Source organism: Amphibalanus amphitrite, unplaced genomic scaffold (assembly GCF_019059575.1).
Source record: "Amphibalanus amphitrite isolate SeventyFive unplaced genomic scaffold, NRLGWU_Aamphi_draft 000431F_arrow, whole genome shotgun sequence".
NCBI classification, from domain to species: Eukaryota; Metazoa; Arthropoda; class Thecostraca; order Balanomorpha; family Balanidae; genus Amphibalanus; species Amphibalanus amphitrite.
In genome coordinates, this window is record NW_024881925.1 from 21,910 (window position 1) to 41,688 (window position 19,779).

At 52.9% G+C, this 19,779-nt stretch overlaps 1 non-coding gene across 1 annotated transcript; it reads right to left on the bottom strand.

Moving 5' to 3' along the window:
• Positions 1–19,197: 19,197 nt before the first annotated feature.
• Positions 19,198–19,269, bottom strand: Trnap-cgg. The gene has a single exon. It is a non-coding gene; the product is annotated as a tRNA-Pro (tRNA).
• Between the last annotated feature and the right edge of the window lie 510 nt (positions 19,270–19,779).

Consider the following 19,779-nt stretch of genomic DNA (forward strand, 5'->3'; position numbering starts at 1 on the left):
AAATTGTGAGTTCTGTCAAGCAATCGACCCGGCTCCAGTAAAGTGGCGACACGGGTCGTTGGGTGTACCACAAACGTGGCACAGACTGGCCATTGATATAACTCATTATGGGGGCCATCCGTACCTCAGTGTGATCGACTGCGCGCCGTCGCGGTTCACTGTATGGTGTGCGTTATCCAGCGGCTGGAGGAGATATTTTTGATCGAGGAGCCCCAGCGGAGCTCTTGTATGATAACGATCCTGTGTTCCGCGGCCGACCGTTTGCCGTGCTCGCCGCGCGCTGGGGAGTGGCGGTGAGGTTCCGGGCGGCCCATGCACCCAGCGGGAACGGCGTCATCGAGCGCTGCCACCGGACAGTGAAAGTGATCGCCGCCCGGAAACGGTGCGATATCGTGACGGCGAGGCGGTGGCCAGCGCCCCGTTTTGTGGCGTGTACAGGTACGACCCGAGTGACTGTGTGCGGTTGCCGGCTGCTCCGCCAGGGACAGCTGCGGACGGTGGGGCCGGGGCGCGAGAGCTCCCTGCGGTGGAGACGGGCCCATACACAGTCGGAGACGCTGTGTGGGTGCGCCGCCGTGGGACGCGCTGCACGGAGCCGTCCCGCCGGGGCCCGGCGGTGCTGCAGTCAGCTGATCCGGACCGGTGTCGGGTGACGTCTGGACAGCTGCAGGAGGTGATATGCGGTTTCGAGGGCTGCCAGGACAGAGGCCGGCGTGTCGCGGGCTCGGAGATACAGTCTGTTGGTTGAAGCGATTCATTCGTCGTTCGTGATTCGTCGCCGGTGCCCGCCGCTTATACTGGCCCGCCTGGACGCGTATTCTGAGTACATGCTGCCGCAGCAGCCGGTGCCGCTGCCAGTGCATATGACCGGCGACGGCTTTTTCGAGTCCGCCGTCAATAACACGCTGCCGGCGCTGGAGCCGTGGCCGGGCGTGCACCGGTTCCGCGTGACTGTGTGCACGCGGCCGACAACTTCGCAGCTCGGCCGACTGCAGCCGTACGTCTTCAATTTGGACGCCAACATGCTCTACGTCGACATGCCGGTGCGCCGTTGCACCACCCACCGGCTGCTGGAGCTGGAGTGTAACGACGGCGCCGCTGCCTTCATCGACCACGTGATTCGCGCCGAGCACGACGAGGACGTGTATCTAGAGGGTGGCAGCACCAACGAGCGTCGCAGCGTGGTGGTTCCACGCTGCGACGCTCGGCAGCTGGAGCTGCGACCTCCAGGGACGGCCTAGTAGACAGCCTCAAGCTCGCCTGGAGTGGAGGAAGATCCCGCGCGAGACGCTGGACAACCTGATCAGTGGCATGCCTGAGCGCATGCAGGCGTGTGTGAAGGAGAGGGGCGGATAATCGCTGTGCTACTCAAGGTCACTCTGTTCCTGTGTTGCCAGGTAATGAGCTGTTTGTGGCAGTATATAATATAGCAGCCGTAAATGAGCCGTGTTACAACCGCCCATGTCACACCTCCGATTATCCGATCGTATTACACATATCCGCATGACCCTGAATCTTTTGCTACAGATTACATTGGCCAGCACCCGGACACCTCCGCGGAATGATGCTCCATATCGGTTAAACAAGGCCGTTCGGCCGTTCATTATCAATGTTCTACTCGTGTTAATAGATTTATTTCGCTATTTTGGTGAAGAGTAACAGTTCATGGGGAAACATGCCAGGGAACGAGAACAGAACCAGCCGACCCAAAGGATCCAAGTGGTGAGGGAAGTCCAGGTGATAACCGCTGGTTAATGGTACATTGGTTGATTCCTGTGTGTGCGTGTGCATCACTTTTAGCTGTTTCAGACCGTTAAGCCCCAAAAGGTTGGAGCTATTCCGCCTTCATAAACAAGGTAAGAATGTGAGAAAATCACGGTCGCGGTGGGCGCGACCGGCGCCGCCACCTTCGTTGACCGTGCCACGATCGCGGTGGATGCGACCTGCACCACTGCCTCTGGTGGCGCAAGGCTCGCTGCAACACCACGCAGCGGTGGCGAGGACCGCGGCCGGTGCATAAAGAAGCCCAAGTGCAATCAGCCCAAGTGCAATCACTCCAATCAGTTCGCCCCCTGTGCAATCAACAAGGAAACATAAAGAAGAGCCCCAAGTGCAATCAGCCATGGCATTTGTGACAAGTGTAGAGAACGACGACGGGCTGTTCCAGGGAACTATGTGCACAGTATGTTCTCGTTAGGTATCGAGTACCACGACTCGCACGAATTCTACGTACCTGTGTTTAGCCTAGACGCGGGAACGCCCGGCGATTCCGCGGATGTGGCCGTGACCTCGGAGACCTTAAAAAAGGAACAGGCCCTTGGTCGACAAAGGAAGGCGCAGCACACACACCAGAAGACTGCTGACTCTGCGGGAGGTCAGCGTCGTCCGCGATGGCCAGGTACTCGAGACCATGGCCGAGAGTGAGGCCAGTATGGCGAGGAGCCTACAACGGTCGGTGGAACAGGGCGAACAACATTTAAACTTATGTACCGAGATGGTGCGGTCGGTGGAGCAGGGCGAACAACATTTAAACTTATGTACCGAGATGGTGCGGTCGGTGGAGCAGGGCGAACAACATTTAAACTTATGTACCGAGATGGTGCGGTCGGTGGAGCAGGGCGAACAACATTTAAACTTATGTACCGAGATGGTGCGGTGCGGTCGGTGGAGCAGGACGAACAACATTTAAACTTATGTACCGAGATGGTGCGCGCCCCACATCAGTTTATCGGGTGTCGGGGTGCCAGCCGCAGGGGCCATTGAGGAGGTCAAAGTTGTATGTGATACGTTTCTTTTAGCATTATGACTATCAATAAAAATGTTACGATTGGCCTTATGCTAATAATGTTAGTAATTAATTTCACTAATATGAGCATAAGGTCAATTGTAACAATTTTATTGAGGAGGTCAAAAGTCGTATTTTTAACCGTGTACAGGCTTTCCAAGGAATGCCTCACTGTTGTATTATTTATGTTTAGCTCGCATTGGTGTGCCCAATGACCAGGGCAACACGTTATTATGCCAGCAAAGCGTCTTTCCGTTGATGAGGGATTGAAGGCGATCGAACGGCATTGGTACCTCCCCTATTATTGATAAATCCTTTTCCGCGTCTGTCCATCCCCGCATGTCCACCCTATGATATGCGGCAAAGAGTGGGGACGGTTTCAAAAGCGGGCGAGGCAAGGGCGAAATTTGAGGAAGCTGGGAAGACGCTCCGTGCTAACACACGCTATTTTACACGAGATGGGGTTCATCTGACTTCACAGGGTACTAGGGCGGTCCTTACAGCCATGGCCCAGTACCTGCAGACTAACGCACCCCTTAAGTTCGCCCCGAAGTAGTGCGTGATAGTGCGAGAAAGGGGGCGAGAATGATAGTCGTCGAGTAAGTAAAAAGTAAAAAAGTATAAAAACAGAAATAGTGTGCGTGACGGAATAAAAGCAGTGTGCGTCACAGATGGTGTGAGAAAGAGATGACGTAAATGGTGTGACAGGGATGACGTAAGCTGACCTGCGTGATCGATGTTTTGGTAAAGTTATGGACAATTAAAGAAGCTTTCATCGCCAAATCCTCTACAGAAATATCTCATAACTAACTGTCCGTCCTTCCCAGATCAAGACCAAACGTCTTTCCCAGATCACGTCTGTCCCTCCCGTTCATATGCAGCGCTGGGAGTTCTCCTATTTAATCTCGTATGTGGCTATTTATTATGTGGAATTGGGTGCCGGTAAAGACGAGTTTGGGTACCTTGACACCATCGAATGGTGCTAAAGTGCCCTTTTCTGGTGTCATGCGGAGAAAGTCTGACACCTTTCAAACAGGTGCCGGGTGCCTTTCTTACCCCTGACTCCCCTGAGGGGATGTGTGTTGACGCCTTTTATAGGCACCTGGATCCCCTTTGAAGCCTGTTTTAGGTGTCGAGAACCCAGAATATAGTGTCAGGACACCTATATTGAGTGCTATTTTGGCCCCCCAAAACGGTAGCTTTTTTGATAGGGGCGAAAAACCACAAAAGAATATCAATATTTTTTTTTTCTGTGTAATTTCATTCCGTGACTCGGCGGAGGTAGCCCCGGCGCACTGTGGACGTGACGGGTATCACCACCGGGATACCGCAGGCGCCCCACGACAGTCTCATCCAGCCTTTCGTGGTGGGTTCGCCGGTTGTGCAGAAGCACGATGGTCATGGACTGGCGGAAGAGTGGCTGAAAACGGTGGCTTCAGTTGGAGTGAAAGAAACAAGAAAGCTCTCGGCCATATGTACTGACGGCCAGTATCACGGGGCCGACGTTCCGGCCAAATTCCTGACCAAACTCCGATCCTCACACCCAGACCTCGCGACACGATCAGAGGAGGCATGTGTGCCGTACCTGTGGGATGGCGCAAACCTGATGCATCTGGCGGAATCCAGTGCCAAGAGGGAGTGTGGCTGGGCGCAAGTCGCCGTAGACGCCATCAGCCGCACGTGAAGCGGTTCTCCTACGGGAAATTACATACAAAGTTTAAATAGGGTACAAGCACCTCTCCCGGTGTCAGGTCTCTCTCACGGCCTGTCACGGAACCTCCGAGCAGCGACAGAGCGTGAGAAAGGAGGCAGCTGGCGGCTACATGGGGCTCTTCGCCAGAATGCAGAAGGCAACCAGTCTCTCCCAGCTACTTAGATCACGGCTTCGAAAATTTCTGTCTGCTGGCGCTGTCGAAGGAACGGCAGTGGATGCATCTGCACTCGGTGGCATCAGAGTCATCATGTCACGAGTTCCATATGACAGCAGACGATAACCTCCCCGCAGGCGGTACGCAAACGCCGTTCGGTCGTCAAATCGAGGAGGCGGCAAAAGACGCCCAAGTCAAAGTGGCAGATGCTCCAGCGGTTACTAGCGCCTTCTACGGCCCGAGTCTGGTGCAGCACATGCTGACCAGCGTCATGCGGCTGATCCCTCTCCGGCTGATCCGGAGGAATATATCAACAGAAAGGGGCTCTACTCTATCAACTTGCTTGCGGTGTGTGATGCTGATGCCAGGTTCTTGGATGTATGTGTGGGGTGGCCCGGCTCTGTGCATGACTCTAGGGTGTTCAGGAACAGTAGTTTGGGTAGGAAACTTGCGGATGAAAACTTTATTCAGCCAGGAAAGTACATTATTGGCGATGCTGCCTTCCAGCTGCAGCCATGGCTGATGACCCCCTTTCGCGAAAACCAACACTATCAAGGGCCCAACCCGGCGGACAATGAAAGGAAGAAAAGGCTTTTCAACAGAGTGCTGTCAGGCACCAGGGTGAAGGTCGAGCACACCTTTGGTATTCTGAAGGCCAGGTTCCGACGCCTGACCTTTGTAGAGTCTAAGTCAGTAGATAAAGTTGTGCAGATCGTCGTTACCACCGTCATACCGCTGATCCCTCTCAGGAGCTGTCTAATGCCCGGTACCGTCGCCTTCAACGCAACAGTGGAGTCTTACATGCGCATCGTAAAACGCCACCTCCTCTAAGGGCGCCACAGTCTTCACGTGGTGGACTTGTCCGACGACTGCTAAAGGACACTGCCACGCGTGTGAAAGAAGATGCTATCCTTAGTCGCCCAGCCCCGAGAGGCAAAAAGCAGAAACCACTGCTTGTGAATCCAAGACAGGAATAATTTTGGGCGAAGAGAAATCGTCACGCTCAGGCGCCCTCCTTGTACGAGCGCATAACGCCTCCCAGCGCAGTGGCTCGTTGTGTCCCTTCGCAAGAAGGGAAGCGCCACAGGCTTCAGCGCAGCGAGCAACAGCGCCGCGGACACTGCGACAGCAGGTTCCAGCGCCGCGAGTTCCAGCGCCACAGGCTCCAGCGCAGCGAGCAACAGCGCCGCAGACACTGGGACAGCAGGCTTCAGCACAGCGGACACTGGAACAGCAGGTTCCAGCGCCGCGAGCTCCAACACCACAGGCTCCAGCGCCGCGTGCTCCAACGCCACAGGCTTCAGTGCAGCGAGCAACAGCGCCGCGGACACTGGGACAGCAGGCTCCAGCGCAGCGAGCACCAGCGCCGCGGACACTGGGACAGCAGGCTCCAGCACAGCGGACACTGGGACAGCAGGCTCCAGCGCCACGAGTACCACCGCCACAGGCTCCAGCGCAGCGAGCTCCAGCACCGCGGACAATGACAGCAGGCTCCAGCGCTGTTTCAGCGCCGCGGACAATGACAGCAGGCTCCAGCGTCACGGGCTGCAGCGCAGCGAGCACCAGCGCCGCGGGCACTGGGACAGCAGGTTCCAGCGCCGCGGACACTGGGACAGCAGGTTCCGGCGCCGCGAGTACCACCGCTACCGGAACTAGGGCCACTAAATACAGTGTCCTTCCGAATTGGCGCACAGCTTTCTCTGGAAAGCCTGGCGTCTTTGGAGAGCTGCGCAGTGCGCACGGTTGGATGATGAGGTTATCAATGCCTACATGTCGGATCTGGTGCTTTATTCTGGAGTCGCATTTGCTGTTTTCTGACTGTCAGTGATGCGCACAGTTGTTCGCGCAGCGTCTGTCCTTTCATCGCTGTAGAAGTTCCGCGACCCTGATGTGCTGTGTCGTGTTCAAAACAGACAACCTGGCGGGGCGTCAACTGACTGCCGGCCTGTCTGCCTTGCTAAAGGCGCTAGACCACTCGCACCCATCAGCTCTTGGGCGCGAGCAGTGAATGAAGGGGCTGAGTCCTGACTAGGTCACAGCAGCAGGTGACGGCAGCTGCTGTGAGAAGCAGTGGTCCCTGAACACACTGCTGGGTGACGTTACCAGGCGCCTTACGCGCCGACACCAACATTTCCTGTCAGCTTTGACTGGCACGAAAAAAAAAATCCAGAAAAGAGCACGTCAAATCCTGCCAGAATACGACAGAGACTACACCCCTGCCTGTCAGCTCCTCAACCTCGAGACTCTGAGTGAGCGTCGCAATGCTGCCCTCCTCGGAAAGAAGTAAGGTCTGGATTATCCCAAGTCGCCCGGCTCCAAGACGCAAGAAGCGGAGAGAACCACCGGCGTTGGGAGTCCAGGAGGACAGGAAGAATTATCGGCGAAGAGTAATCGTCACGCTCAGGCGCCCTCCTTGTACGCGCGCAAAGCGCCTTCCAGCGCACTGGCTCGTTGTGTCCCTTCGCAAGAAGGGAAACGCCACAGGCTTCAGCGCAGCGAGCAACAGCGCCGCGGACACTGGGACAGCAGGCTCCAGCACAGCGGACACTGGGACAGCAGGTTCCAGCGCCGCGAGCTCCAACGCCACAGGCTTCAGCACCGCGTGCTCCAACGCCACAGGCTTCAGCGCCGCGTGCTCCAACGCCACAGGCTCCAGCGCAGCGAGCAGCAGCGCCGCGGACACTGGGACAACAGGTTCCAGCGCCGCGGACACTGACAGCAGGCAGGCTCCAGCGCCGCGAGCTCCAACGCCACAGGCTTCAGCGCAGCGAGCAACAGCGCCGCGGACACTGGGACAGCGGGCTCCAGCACAGCAGACACTGGGACAGCAGCCTCCAGCGCCGCGGACACTGGAACTGGGAACAGCAGGTTCCAGCGCCGCGAGTTCCAGCGCCACAGGCTTCAGCGCCGCGTGCACCAACGCCACAGGCTTCAGCGCCGCGTGCTCCAACGCCACAGGCTCCAGCGCAGCGAGCAGCAGCGCCGCGGACACTGGGACAACAGGTTCCAGCGCCGCGGACACTGACAGCAGGCAGGCTCCAGCGCCGCGAGCTCCAACGCCACAGGCTTCAGCGCAGCGAGCAACAGCGCCGCAGACACTGGGGCAGCAGGCTCCAGCACAGCGGACACTGGAACAGCAAGTTCCAGCGCCGCGAGCTCCATTTATTTATAGGTTATTTATAGGTTATAGGTGATAGCCGCTGGTTAATGGTACATTGGTTGATTCCTGTGTGTGCGTGTGCATCACTTTTAGCTGTTTCAGACCGTTAAGCCCCAAAGGTTGGAGCTATTCCGCCTTCATAAAAAAGGGAGGAATGTGAGAAAATCACGGTCGCGGTGGGCGCGACCGGCGCCGCCGCCTTCGGTGACCGTGCCACGATCGCGGTGGATGCAACCTGCATCACTGCCTCTGGCGGCGCAAGGCTCGCTGCAACAACACGCGGCGGCGGCGAGGACCGCGGCCGGTACCGTGGTGAGACCGGACCGCCCGCACGCACCGGCGAGGCGGCATGGTGTCGCAACCTACGCACTGGCCACTGACCGACCATCGCCCGACCCCTCGGGACGTGACGGTGAACCCGGGACGGAGCGCGAGGAGATTGACATTTCGCCCGGCCCTGGGGGTGCGGTGGCGAGACCGGGCCGGCGCGCGAGGTCACGACTTTCATGTCGCACAGCCGTGTCACGTGAAGTACACGTTTCTCCGACGTTTAGAATATGTAGTTTATTGTATTTGCATACTTAACACTGCAATGGAACAGGCTTTTTCTCCTGTAGCTCTTTATAGCAAACAAAGAATAAATAGGAGCAGACCTGGAATGCGGATCCCATTATTTCTTGTGTGAAATAGATCACGACGTATTACGGTATGCGCACGTAATAACTTCTTGGCCCAGAAGCGCGGCCTGCCACACGCGCACATTATTCTCTGGCTCGACCCCGAAGATAAGCCGCGGACGGACACAATCGACCAGTTTGTGTCGGCCAAGATCCCCGACCCGGTGGCGGAGCCAGAGCTGCACGCCACCGTGACCACCAAGATGGTGCACGGCCCGTGCGGCGCCCACCGGCCGGCAGCCTCTTGCATGACGGACGGCGTGTGCAGCAAACAGTACCCCAAGTCGTTCGCCGCTGTCACCGCGGTGACCGACAATGGGTACCCCCAGTACCGCCACCGGAGCCCAGCGGACGGTGGACGCACCGTCGTGCTCGACAGGCAGGGCCGCCAGGTTGTCATTGACAACCGTTGGGTCGTCCCCTATAACCCCCTCCTCAGCCGCGCCCTGGACTGCCACGTGAACGTCGAAATAATAACTCACGCCTTCACGTGCATAAAATATGTGATAAAATATGTCACTAAGAGCGCCGATCAGGTGATGTTCAGGGTTGCGGATGGGGAGGAAGTGGTGGACGAGATCGCCACCTACCAGCAAAGTCGCTACCTCAGCGCCATGGAGGCGGCCTGGCGTCTGCTGGCCTACCCGGTCCACGACCACGCGCCGACGGTGGAGCGGCTGCCAGTGCATCTGGGCGGCGAGGATCAGCCGCTGCGCTACGCCGCCGGCGACAGGCTGGACGAGGTGGTGCAGCGCGGGGTGGACACCAAGCTAACCAGCTTCTTCAAGCTATGTGCTGAAGATGATTTCGCAGCCACTCTGCTCTACCACCAGGTGCCCCGCTACTTCACCTGGCAGCAGCCGACGCGCAGCTGGCGGCGGCGGCGCCGAGGCGCACCTCACCCAGAGGCAGCCGGCATCTTTGTCGCGCAAGCCATTGGGCGCGTCTTCAGTGTGAGCCCGCGCGCTGGAGAGTCTTTCTTTTTGCGCGTGCTGCTTCACCAGGTGCCTGGGCCACGGTCCTACGCGGATCTACGGACAGTGGACGGCCGCCTTTGCGCCACCTTTCAGGAGGCCTGCTCGGCGCTGGGCCTGCTGGAAGACGGCCAGCACTGGCACCGGGCCATGGCGGAGGTGGCCGTCATCACCTTTCCGCGGCAGCTGCGGCGGCTGTTCGCCGCGGCGCTCTGGATGGCTCAGGAGACGGCCGATGGCCATCGAAGACTTAAAGTCGTACTTCATCAAGACGGCGGCGCTCCGGCTGGCCCAGGAAACGCCCGATGGCCATCGAAGACTTAAAGTCGTATTTCATCAAGACGGCGGCGCTCTGGATGGCCCAGGAGACGCCCGATGGCCATCGAAGACTTAAAGTCGTACTTCATCAAGACGGCGGCGCTCTGGATGGCCCAGGAGACGGCCGATGGCCATCGAAGACTTAAAGTCGTACTTCATCATGACGGCGACGCTCTGGATGGTCCAAGAGACGGCCGATGGCCATCGAAGACTTAAAGTCGTACTTCATCAAGACGGCGGCGCTCTGGCTGGCCCAAGAGACGGCCGATGGCCATCTAAGACTTAAAGTCGTACTTCATCAAGACGGCGGCGCTCTGGATGGCCCAGGAGACGCCCGATGGCCATCGAAGACTTAAAGTCGTACTTCATCAAGACGGCGACGCTCTGGATAGCCCAAGAAACGCCCGATGGCCATCGAAGACTTAAAGTTGTACTTCATCAAGACGGCGGCGCTCTGGATGGGTCAGGAGACGCCCGAAGGCCATCGACGACTTGAAGTCGTACTTCATCAAGACGGCGGCGCTCTGGCTGGCCCAAGAGACGGCCGATGGCCATCGAAGACTTAAAGTCGTACTTCATCAAGACGGCGGCGCTCTGGATAGCCCAGGAGACGCCCGATGGCCATCGAAGACTTAAAGTCGTACTTCATTAAGACGGCGGTGCTCTGGATGGCCCAAGAGACGGCCGATGGCCATCGAAGACTTAAAGTCGTACTTCATCAAGACGGCGGTGCTCTGGATGGCCCAGGAGACGGCCGATGGCCATGGAAGACTTAAAGGGACTATCCCACCTTCTAAAATGTTGTTAAAACCAGTTAAATTGTGCCCGACTATATAGATTGGATGACCAGGAACACGGTTCTGGCATTTATTTTTCATTAGACATCTTAGGCTTCCCATATTCCAAACAGGGTTGTATACCAATCAAGTCGATTGAATTGATTGATTTGATTCAACGCGTATTTTGAGTTGATTGGATTGAGTCGATTGACTTTTCGAGATGACTGGTTGACTGACTCGTTTGACTTTAGCGACTGGTTGACTGATTTGATTCCCGAAAATTAGAGTGACTCGTATGATTGAGTCGATTGAATGGAAAGTTGAAATAAGTTTTAGTTGACAAAAAATAATGACACCAATTGATGACATCAAAGATCACAAAACTACACTGAAAACTGCTTGTCATCACAACTGCAATATGGGGTAGATGGCCAAATAAAGAACAGGGCCTAAACATGAACAGCCAACTTTGACTTTCAACTGCAATAACTGCTCCAATCCTGTGATAGAACCTGGCCATGGATGAGATAATACCTGGCGATGCACCTACCTACCTTTCTGCACTCAGCAGGAAACTTTTTTTTTAATCCAGATGATAAAGTGCAAGGCCCTATATACTAATAAAGTGTGATTAATTAATAATTCACACCTCCACATCTCCTCAGAAACAACCCACTGAACTCCATAAATATCTGAAACCCCTACAAAAATAACTGAAACAAAAGCTTCGTTTTCGTCTCGTTAATTACGTTTACGTAAATTAATAGCTAATTTGCTGCATTGTTTAATTTGCAGCAGAACGTTTGTTGATCCTTTTTTCCTGAGAGCCTAAGCATAACATATTTAATATATTTCATTTTCCTTAAAATATTTTACCGAATATTATTAAGTGGTTTTATTTCAAATGAAATAATAATTAAAACGAAATTGGTGTTGTACAACCGATTTATTTTATGATGACCTACCATACTACATGATAATCAATGACGTCATCTTACCAAAAAATCAAAAGACGTAGAATAAGGATTTATAAAAGCTTAGCATACTTATCGGCAAAACGTTTTGTCCAACGTTTTCTTTGTTTTTTTTCGCAGTCGCACCGTGCCGTTTTCGCCGCGTTTTAATTTGTACCTACTTCCTTTGTCTTTAACTTATCCTGTGGTTCCAGAGTCCCTGTCCTTTCCATTTCCTTTTAAATATATTTTTAATGCTCATCCTTATCCCCCAGTCCTAACAGTTTCAAATTGTATTGCAATAAAATGTTTTGAATTCTTCACACATAACCTATCTACCTTCGTTGGTACTGTTGGTAGCCAGTGACACATCTAGGCAGGTAAGTAGGTACCTACCTGCTTTCCTGCTGTCTTCATAAAGCATACCTAATGAAGTTGTCAAATTTGTAGCACATTTTCAACACTTTCATATGGTGTCAGTGTGGCATGAAACCTAGCTAGGTTCATTATGTTCAGGCCCAGGGTTCAATTCAGAAGAGCTCCGCATAACTCACATAATGATAAGAGACAGACGGGGGCTTTACATGGGGTAGATGGCCTGATGACTTAGCTGGAATATGGCCAAAATTAAATTGACAACTTTTAGGTGAAAGGTGGTGATTTGGGTTAAGGGGCGTTTGTTGAAGTCAACTACTGGGTTATTTTGCACCCAATGAAACTTCTGCTCCAATTCTACCCATTGAACCTCAATATCATGATCCACCTATCCATCACTATGTATCCTTCCTTATTACATAGAATCTTTGAATGGCATGGTAATTTATAATTTTAAATGACAATATTTTTATGTTTCTTCTGTAGGTAGGTAGGTAGGTAGGTAGGTACACCAGACTGCTATGGACACTTTTCCAAGTTGGTGGGGCAAAAAACCTAATGTATATCTTGGTTTGAGTCGTTTGATTGAGTTGATTGATTCCTTTCATTGTCGCGTTTGAGTCGATTGAATCAATTCCCGAAAACTGCTCTGACTTGATTGATTTGATTGGTTTCCCAAATTTGTCGTGATTGAATTGATTGCTATTGATTGAGTCGTATACAACCCTGATTCCAAACACAAACTTTCAAATATGTGACGTCACAGCCCAAAATTACCTCCTTCCCCAGGCCACATTACTGTCATAAAGCTGATTCTTTTTACTCTGTAGGCACCACAACAAAGTTCAGACCAAGTTTTAAGCGATTTTTCAACGAACAAACCCATTTAAATCAGAATGACTAAACGAGGTGACGTCACACTAACGGTCGCTCCATGTTGAAGATAGGGCCTTGTACAAGGCCCATTTTCAAATGAAGGGAACGAATTTCTTCAACACCAAGAGGCCGCGGGGGTTGCAACCTAGATAGATGATGGTTTCTGAACCTCGCCGCAAACTTGGCTATCTCAACTCAAACCCCATGTTATAGGTGGGATAGTCCCTTTAAAGTCGTACTTTATCAAGACGGCGGCGCTCTGGATGGCCCAGGAGACGGCCGATGGCCATCGAAGACTTAAAGTCGTACTTCATCAAGACGGCGACGCTCTGGATAGCCCAAGAAACGCCCGATGGCCATCGAAGACTTAAAGTTGTACTTCATCAAGACGGCGGCGCTCTGGATGGGTCAGGAGACGTCCGAAGGCCATCGACGACTTGAAGTCGTACTTCATCAAGACGGCGGCGCTCTGGCTGGCCCAAGAGACGGCCGATGGCCATCGAAGACTTAAAGTCGTACTTCATCAAGACGGCGGCGCTCTGGATAGCCCAGGAGACGCCCGATGGCCATCGAAGACTTAAAGACGTACTTTATCAAGACGGCGGTGCTCTGGATGGCCCAGGAGACGGCCGATGGCCATCGAAGACTTAAAGACGTACTTTATCAAGACGGCGGCGCTCTGGATGGCCCAGGAGACGGCCGATGGCCATCGAAGACTTAAAGTCGTACTTCATCAAGGCTGTGTCAATTTCGACACTTTTGCATTTGATAATACGAGTCCGGGTTTTATCCGGAAGCCAACAAGATAATGATGATCCTTCTCCTTCAGATGATGACAACTATGGAAAAGGGTGCAGAGCCAAGAAATAGAGGAACCTGGATGATTGAGCTCTACCTACACAAACAAAAGTAGGCATATTGATAACATATTCTTACAGCAAGATTGATAGCACGAACAGCATTGCTAGCATAGCATATAAGCCTTTTGGCAGCATAACACACATAAAACATGTGGCGTAAGGAATTAAAATTATTTCCGCTATGGCGACCAGCGGCTGCGGCTAATTTGTGGCGTCACCTGTCCGAATGTTTACGGTACGAAGAATGTGCTCATCATGTGGAAGGAGGTCAGTTTCGATCTTCTGTGACCGTTCAGAGCGTTTTTACAAATGCTGGGGAAACAAATCAAATTGACATCACTTCACTCATTCTCATGTGACGTCCATTGATCTCCAACGGTTTGAGAAGGCCTACTCAGAATGGGCAAACATGGAGCTCGAGTAGCAATCGACGATGGGTACAGACTTCTTGTCATGCGATTTGCGAAGCATGTGGGCAGGAGCTGGCCGGTGTTCGTGTTGACGGCAACTTCAAGCTGTCCCGCTATCCGTCATATGACGACGACGAAAGGTGGGTGTCTGCTTGTCCGTGTATGTGTGCGTGTCAAAAATAGATAGATACGAAGAGGGTTGAGGGGCAGGGATAGGGGAAGGGATAGGGGAAGGATGGCGGTGGTAAGGGTATCGGGCGAGCGCCAAGGCTAGCCTGGGCGCCAATATCGCTCTGCCAAAGTACGCCGCGGGGTCAAAGGAGACTCGTCACTGGCTGGTGTCTGTGGCGCTCGGCCTCGGGGCCGCTTCTCCTGTGATTTTTTCTGAATTCTCTGAGAAGGCGAAAGACACCGCTCAGGAGCCAAAGCCATCAGAGGTAAAGGAAGAGGTGGCACCTGAGACAGCTGACCCAGGATGGTCTGATTCTAGTGACGACTTTACCAGCGTGGTGGGTGCATCAGCAGCAGCGACAAACCGACCAACAAGATGAGCGCTGAGGCTGTGGAGAAGCTGGTAGCGTTGTTCCGGACGACGGTCACGAGTCTCAATGATGGCACCACGTTCCGGCCTTCAAGAAACAGAGGTGGCATTGACCAGCTACTGAAGAACGGTGGAAGCGCCGCGGACCAAGGAACCCGGTCACGTTATTCGGTCCGTTCACTGTTCAGAACAGGTTAGTTCGTCCTATTCATAGTTCAAGATAAACAGCCAAACACCACCTCACGTGCGTCACTTTGTGTCCTTTGTTTACCTTGTGTTCACACTAGGTTATCGGTACCTCACGCTGAACACACTAATGTCTCGCGTGCGTCATTTTGTATCATTTGTTTACCCAACGCCATTTGGATGTACTTGATGTGCAGGTAAAGAGGACTAATGAGCCCTGTTGGTCCAAGTGAACCCAACTGGTCCACTCTCGTGCCATAACTTTACTGGCTACTTTTTGAGTCTACAGCGAACTCATTTGTGGACATGAGTTGGAGCGGATTCGAAAGCGAAAATGCCGCACCAGGGCGCCCCGCCGCAGCTCCGGCTGATGGACCTTCTTCAAAACGTGCCGTAAAGGCTTCATGTTCGCTTACAGCAAGCGGCATAAAAGGCGGGTTAAGAGGAGACTTCTAGACGAGGCAGCGCACTACGGGATGACCCTTCCTACGTCCGATGATTCGTCTCCATCGCCGTCTGTAAGTGCTGTATCTGAAGTCCTGGACAGTTCAGGCATTTCGATGCGAAAGTATGCAAAACTAGCCGCATTGACGCCAACCCCGCCGAGGCGGCACAAAGTCGAACGCTTCCGTCAACAGTAAGTCTTCTTGAAGTGTTATTTGTTTCGTTTGTAGCGGCCAAAGCGACGCAGCCGGCATCCTCAGCAGAGAAGAGGCAGGCGCCGCCTGAGACGCATCCCGAGGGGTAGCCCGAGGGGCAGCCCGAGGCGGACTGGGACATTTCCATTTTGTATCAAAATGTCTCAGTTGTGTTGCTGGCCGCATTGAGTAAACGCGAGCTCCATCATGAGACCGTTTTGATGAAGATGCTGCTGACCTGACCTGAAGATGCTGTTGACGTGATAACAGTAAAACAGCAGTGCATACTTCTCATTGGTGTAACGAAGCTAAATCAACCCCCTGTCCTATCAATTAGCCTCCTTGTCGATCGCCCAGCTTTACTTCCTAATATGCCAATCCTTTCCTGATTGGCCCCGGGATATGACGTACAGTGGATCTAGTAAGGATCTCCAGACGTAACTAGATGGCGTTGAGCCTCAGTCGAGTCCATGTGAGATTCAAGGAGAGGTCACTACCGAGCTGGGCCCGATGGGGAGGTGGGCGGGGGGGGGGGGGTGGCGAGGTCACGGTGCGGGTGACCTGTCAAACAGCCCCGGTGCGGTGGGGCACTGCCGCAGGCAAATGGCGCACTCCAGCGTTGTTCCATATCGCGGTGGTGGGCGCGCCGGGAGGCCGGTTAGCTTGGCAGTTGGCTGCTTGGAAGGAAAGGATAAAGAGGCATGGGTTTGCTATGGCTGGTTCATCTACTGTCAACTATGATGAACCCAAAGTAATGCAAATGTGATGTTGGTAATGCAGCTGGCAGTAGAATGCTAGCGAATGCTCCGGGCGCCCAGTAGCTATGAGGATTAAGATTATTTATGTCTCCTGAAATTTTCATTGAATATAATTCAAGCAATAGAAAGATCGTATCGTTCGCCAGTTTTTTGACCGGCTGGCGTTTCTTGCGTAGAGCGCCCTTTGGCAAATAATTATCACGCAGGTGTTTTTTTTTTTTTGCTGGTAAGATGGGCTTTTAAGGTCAAATCAAGTCGCTAAGAAAAGATGAGGAAAAGTGGACGAATGCCACATTTTTGTGCATGAAGTCTCGAGTTAAAAAAGCTAAAAGTTATACGTGTAAGCTAAACACAATTAGATCAGATAAAAATATTCGACCCAAAATTGCCCTCTGTTTTGTCTGACCATGATTGCGTGTAAGACACCGGTCCAACTGGGTTCAACCTAACCCAACCGGTTCGGCTCCCCCTTTTTCAAAATAGATTTGACCCGAACCTTTTGAATTAAAGGAATCACAAGGACGAAGTCCCCGCTAAGCTGAGCTTGTTGCGTTGACCCTGCTCTCTACCCTCCGACCAAGCAATTTCTGGTCTATGGCAGAATTTAGAGTCCAAATTTTAACGTGCGCACATAGCCGCGCACGGCCGGTCCCCTCACTGACTTCGCCTGGCAGCGGTCTGCCACCAACCACAACCATACCCCTCAGGAGGCTCAAGAGCGTCAAGCACACGTCGCGTTTCGAACCCGGACTTTTGCAACCGGGACGTGCGCTCTCACCACATGGCACATGGAGTCCAACGCTCTACCAACCGAGCTACCGGGACGGAGATTTACCTCGGGGTTTTGCCTCGTGACATTGACAGACGTTAGACACTTTGGCCGAACTTTAGCCGAAAGACTGAGCAAGCTGCGCAGGGCGATAGGTGCTCGTAGCGTTGAGGTTGGGTAACCTGTGAGCTGAATGCGATGTCGTGAGTTCGAGCCCCACTCCCGGGTCTAGTTTTACCTAGACACGAACCAAAACCTTTCCTTCTACTGGAACACAGATAAGCACGATGACATCTTTCCCCAATATTCTCTCCAAAAGTCAAAATTATTGCTTATAAATGTTTAGCTAAGTTCCATTTTTAAGAACATATTTTTGGTCATTTGTCTGGAGCCATTTCAACTCTTTTTCTTTTCTGATTCTTTTCGACCCGATAAAACCCACCAAAACTGAACGTGCCAAATAAAAATATCTAACTCAAATAACAGTTTAGAAAAGCCTCATCATGCATCATGAAAATGATTCCCTTCAGTCGCATTCTTGACGGTTCCACATGAACAGGATACCACCATACGGGAGTGAACGCACCCGCAACCATCATCCCCTCCCCTCGCCTCGGCGCAGTGGCGGGCGGCCCTGGGCGGCCCACTCCCGGCTATACGCACGCCCCATGCGCCGTGATACCGCGTCACTCCCCCTCCCTCCTTCCCCCACAATGACCGGTGACCTCACTTCCCTCGGGATTTGGACTCGCCCTACCCCGACCGTAGCGCCACGTGGTGGCTCTGGAGATCTTAAATAGACCCACTGTACATGTGTGACGTGTAACATTGTGTGCCGGCCGAGCCGTGGCCGGGCCGGAGCGGGCAGAGCCCCAGGACATTCGACTGTTGGGCCTTGTCACTTGCGGCCAAACTTTGACTAACCTCTTTTGGCTAAAGTCAATCAAAGCCGAAAGGAACGTCTTCTTTTATAACAACACAACGCGAGAGTCCAGGTTTTATTTTTACTATCACGAGCGCAGAGGTTACAATTGGTTATAAGGCCCCTGACACAGTCGAATGACTTATACAATATACCGTGGATGATCTTCTTGTTTTGCCACGTGTCAAAACCGAGTCTGGCAAGCGAAGGTTTGCCTATCGAGCCGCCAGCGCGTTCAATGCCATGCCGCGCGACATTAGGGAGACCCGCATATCGGCGTTCAGAGGGACCGTCAAGAAATACTTGAGCGCGGCGCGGCGGGGAACGCACATATATGTACGCACAGGAGCTTTTATTGTGATCTTAGCACTTCCACTTTTGTTTTACATGTTTTAAATGTCTTTTACCCATATCGTGTCTTTTACCGGTTAAGTGTCCTCTGCCCATATTGTTGACGCGAGCACATGAAAAACCAGTGATTGTCTGGATGAGCTTTAAATATATTCTGATTCTGATTCTGACCCCACGACCTTCAAGTGTCCGTGGACAACCACGGAGACCTTTTTTGAGCCCTGCGTCACCCACACAAGCCAAAAAGTGGAAGAGCAGAGAAGGAAGTTCATGACGAGCACCAAAGAGAGAAACTGGACAAAAAATGAACACCTCTTCATGCCGATCGGCCGCACCGAACTCCTGGCGTTTTTCGCACTAAACGTCCTGAGAGGCACTTTTCCTCTGGAGTCGGCGTCCGAACTGTTCACCGGCTCATTCGCTCCAGCTCAGTTTCGAGCGACCATGAGTTTGCCGAGGTACGTGAAACTTCTATCAAGAGTGCGGTTCGACGACAGCGGCACCAGAGCCGACCGGCGCCCTGGGGACAAGTTCTGTCTAATGAAAGAGGTGTTTATGAAGTTTGACAGCAACCTTCGGAAACACTACAAGCCATCAGACTGTATGACCATCGACGAGACACTCGTGTCATATCGGGGCAGATGCCCGTTCAAGGTCTATATGCCGACGAAGCCTGGAAAGTACGGCATGCTTGTGCGATCGGTGGCCGACGCCAGAAATAGATATATCTGGAAGCTGTGGCCCTACTCGGGGAAACCTCAGCCACCCGAGACGTCTCCTCCAGGTGTCGTAATGGAGTCTGTGCCGCATCTGGTGCACTATCTGGTCGAATAAGTGAAGAACACGGGGGAAAACATCACCATGGACAGGTAAGATGGCAAATTCAATAGTTACTAAATTATTCGACTTTTCGTACAAATGTTTCATCAACTTCGTTGTTAATTGGGGCTTTAGGGCGCGCCGACTACTTAGGTCAATTTGCGCCCGTTTCGTGAATGGGCTCGCCCGGGATTTGAACCCGGGACCTCTCGCACCCGAAGCGAGAATCATACCCCTAGACCAACGAGCCACAATCTTTTCATCAACAATGATTGTCACAAAATGTAATATTTAGATAAATTTTGACACAAAACGTGCGATGAATATAACGGTATAAATGTGTCCGATCGTAAGCAAAACGCCCATAAAGTGTTGATATAGTTATGAAGGAAAATGACCAAAACAGTGTTATTGCATGAAGGATGTGCTTTATTCAAGATTTCTGACAGTTTTTGTTACTTTTGCTTACAGGTATTTCACGTCCATCCCCCGGTCGAGGAGCTAAGAGACCAGAAACGGCTGTCTTCTGTCGGCACACTGAACCGGAACAAGCGGCTCCTTCTCAAGGAGATGACGGACCCATCAGGTCGGGAGGCTGGAAGCAACAAGATCTGCTTCCGGAACGGGGTGCAGCTGGCCTCCCACTGCCCCAAGCCGGGGAAGGTCCGGCACACCGCCGCACAACGGTGAACCGGAAAACTTTCTCCATCACTCATATATCAATCAGTAGCCTGAATGATATATTTATCTCCAATGCTGC